Below are 4,508 nucleotides of genomic sequence, written 5' to 3'. Positions count from 1 at the left end.
AAAGTAATGACTTCAAACATGAAATTCTATAATGGGTTTTATGAAATTCCATTATGATATTCACTTCATGGCTCCTTATTTATTGATAAATATACGTAAAATAAAAAAAATATTAATTATCAATCAAACAAAGGCCACCTCTAGTCTCACTTTCTCACATTCTCTTTCATCCTATCAATTAATTAAATTTGGGTTGAAGAAATTTAATACAAAAATAATCCAAATAATAAAAATGATTGTATAGTGCAATTAAATGGAATAGATTAGACAAACCCAAATTACCTTCTTAAATTAGACATAAATATATATATATATATATATATATATATATATATATATATATATATATATATATGGCTTGTGAACGCAATTGATAGCAATAGCCTTCTCACAATAAAATTCTCCTCCTTTTTGTTATTTAAAAAGGAAATAATGGAGTTCATGGCCCCACACCTTGATATTAAAAAAAGTTGGAAACTTTGAGACTTGCAAAAGTCAAGGTCTAGTCAACTTGATGTCATGTCTGTAGGTCTAAATCAACTTGGAAACTTGCAAAAGGTGTCTTATTACTTTTTACCATAGAGGCAGCCCACCCAAACTATTCATACCATGTCCACTCACTAACGTGGAGTAAAACCTTCTACTCAAAGGAAATTTCACTCTATTCTTTGATAAGACATGACATAAATAACCATAACAACACATATGCACATATATAATATGATAAAAGAAATTCTTTTATACTTTCAAATACTAAGAAAAAAAACTAGAATAACTCAAACTATTAAAAAAGAAGTGTTCTCACATGGTCAAAATTATAAATAGTTTTAGCTTGTAGATTTAAAAAAAAATCCTAAAAATAAGATTTTGATAATTGTCTAACTTTTTTTTTATTCAAAATGGTTATTAAAATACAATTATAATTATGAGAGCTACAAAAATTCCTCTCAAAAATGATAATTTGCCTAACAATCAAAATATTGTTAAATATGATAATATATATTTTAAAATGCATATAAGAAAATTGATTGCAATTAAATTAAGAAAAAGACAACTTATTGACATTAAAAAAAAATACATGCCCATGCATTTGTCAGACTATGGGCATGTTAAAAATAGAATTGGAAAGTCAATTAACTTCTATACTTGTTATTCAATCATATATTAAAAGGATCATTATACCTACATGACTATCTATCTGATGAACCTACCTAATAGAAGATAATGATCCTATCACGTACTTTAATGCAGTTATATTGATTTTTTTTTTCCTTTCCTTTTGCTTCGTAGAGAAGCCCATTAAATGGAAATTGCAATTAGATGAACCATTCTAAAGTTAGTAGCATCCTCTCATTTTAATCGTTATAAAGCTGCAAGGCTTGCATTCTATTTTTAATAATTTCATTGGGGAACTAATGCTTTGGGAACATATTTAAATTAACGTGGTACAACATTTTTAACAACTTCATTAATTATGTCATGCACTACTATTATTATCATTAATACAGTAACCGAGGATAAAATAATATCCCAAGAGAATATAAGAGAATGCATGATGCAATATCGAGTTTGAAATTGACTTCAATGACATCGAGCTACTCGCTAAACCATATGATGAAATTTTAGGACAAGCTGAATTCTAACAATTATTTAATTACTAGCAACTAAATGTAACCCTAGGATCTTAATTTTTAAGTGGCCAGATTTTGCATGTTACCAAACTAACGGATGATTATTTTATGTTACCAAATTATTGCAAGCGATCGGACATGTGATATTCAAAAGACAACTAAAAACACATCTACTGCTTTCTCAATATGCTAAATAAGGGCAAACCCTGCCATCATCAAATATAGCAGTTGTTGCACGTATTAAAAATTAGAACAAAATATGTTATAAAAAGATCAAAGAATAATTTTCAAATTGGGATTGTTTCATCAAGATATAGGAATTTAAATGGATATCTACCCAAATTATCAAATCTGCACAGATTATCAAATTGGGATGGTTTCATCAAGATATAGGAATTTAAATGGATATCTGCACAGATTATCAAATTTGCCCAAATCACCAAATTGGGATTATTTCATCAAGATATAGGAATTTAAATGGAGATATCCGGAATGCTGAAACGATAATCATATTGAAGAAGAATGAAAATAATAATATTAAGGGTCAGGATTACCTCTGGGATGAATGAGGGTGATTGTTTCTTGTATCTCCATTCTCTCTCCCTCTAAGAAAAAGGTGCAACAAACCTTAGCCTTTTGAACCAACCAGGATGAAAAACTCCTACTACGACCTATACCGTATCTACAAATTGAATAGAGCCACCATGTATCACTTATATTATGTACAAATGGAACGAAATCTTAATGAATCTCCACCTAAAATAAATTTCAGAAATACTTTCGAAATTTATCCGAGATATTTTTGGAATCTCTAATCAATTCGATAGCAATAGACGAAAGTGGGAAAGGGGAAACTCGAGAGTGAGACAGAGGGAATGCAAACTAAGCATAAGGTTTTGGAGAGTTGGGTTTTTAGATGAAGATGGGTATAGTGCATGGCCATCACCTGACTGCCATTCATGGGTCGTAAAGGTGCCAAAAGTTCACTGTGGGCTTAAAATTTGTTAACATTCTCATAACCAAAAAGTTTGAATTATGGAATCAAGCAGTGAGCCAAATTTTGGGACCTCAAACTCACTTTGAAAACTCAAGGCAGCCATCAGAATTGCTAAACAAAACATCCTGATACCGAAAGTTGGTCATTCTCACACAAATACATATTAAAAATCATTCCTTTTTTTCCTGTTTTTCACTTGTTTTAAAGGAGACGACCATGTGTTTGGTTCAGATTAAAAAATCAATTAATCTATAGGTTTCTTCTTCTATGCTAGAAGTTTAAGCTTAAATTTTTCTTCCCTACAATTCAAGAAAACGTAGTTCTCAAAAACCATAATACAAAGATGTTGAAACAATAAATATAATGACATTAATAAAAGAAAAAATATGATAGATCTAAGATATTTTGGGTTACCTGGGAGTCCACAAAGTGAAGAATGTCAATTGTGAGCGTGTTGACTATGGCTAAGAGAAAAGGTAGAAGAAGATTATAGTTTTATATATAGGGTTTCTATACTAAGATTTTTTGGATTATGGGTGGCATGTAGAAACAATGGGTTTTTTATATATTGTCCATCATTATTAATTCTAAAAGTGGGCTCAAGTAGGCTCATTGAGTTGTAATACTTAAAATTTTTTATTTTATATGATGTCACTTCCCAAAAAATGACATTATAAATATAAAACTAACATCATCTAACTACCTCAATTGAAGATTTTTTATATAATGTGTCACCTTTATTAATTATAAACCCTATGGTGTCATTATTTTAAAAGTGACACCATAAATTATATTTGTAGTAGTGTGTACCTATTTAGGATCATGACAGACTTGCTCATAAGATATTGGTTCTACCAAGTAAGAAATATTATGCACAAATTTTTTATAAGCAGTAGAGAAGTTAAGGTAAGTAACATACTGATTGAGAGCAAAATTACTTTAACCTATTTAGGATCGTGACAAGCCTGCTCATAAGATATTAGTTCTACCAAGTGAGAACTATTATGCACAAATTTTCAATAAGTAGTAGAGAAGTTAGAGTAACATACTAATTGAGAGTGTACCATGTATTGGACGTGGAATAAGTGATTGCTCCTTAGGTAAGCAACAAGGTATGGTTGACTTGGTAATCCTTGAGATGAGCAGGGGCTTTGGTATATCGATTAGAGTGGTGAAGAAGGGGCTAATTTGGTGGTGAAATTGGTATGCATTCAATAAGAATGGAAATTTCCATAGAGGATGGGGGTTCAACTGGGGAAAGTGATGGAGAATCAAAAGAGTCAACCATGGCTGAGAGCATAGTGGTTGTGACTTCATCAAGTGGTACGAGTATAACAACATAATCAAATTAATTCTCGAGTGGTGAGGTAGAAAAAGGAATAGCATGCTCATGAAAAACATCCCAAAAGGTGAAAATTTTCTTTGTATCAAGTTCATATACATTATATCATTTTTGCCCAAGGGGATAGCTAACAAGAATGCACCAACAAGCACACATGTCAAATTTGTGTATGTATATGAGGTTGGTTGTATGGCATAAACATCCAAAAATTCAAATGTGAGAGTAAATGGGTGACTTTCCTTATAAAATGTCATATGGTGACATTTGAGACAATAAAGGTATAGGTAGATGATTAATGAGATAGCAAGATTATTGGATATTTTCTCCCCAAAACTCTATAGGTAAATTTATTTAAAATCGAAAGGTATATCTCACATTTAAGAGATGGTGGTGTTTGCGCTCTATAACCCCATTTGATTGAGATATGTAAGTGCAAGAATGTAGAAAATTAGTGTCATGGTTGTAAATAAAGAAGCATACAAATGTGAACTCATTCCCATTATCAATATGTACAACTTTAATGCCATAATGAAATTAA

The sequence above is a fragment of the Vitis vinifera genome, chromosome 7 (assembly GCF_030704535.1).
Source record: "Vitis vinifera cultivar Pinot Noir 40024 chromosome 7, ASM3070453v1".
Lineage (NCBI taxonomy): Eukaryota > Viridiplantae > Streptophyta > Magnoliopsida > Vitales > Vitaceae > Vitis > Vitis vinifera.
The sequence above is the reverse complement of the archived record's forward strand: the minus strand, read 5'-3'. Positions refer to the sequence as shown.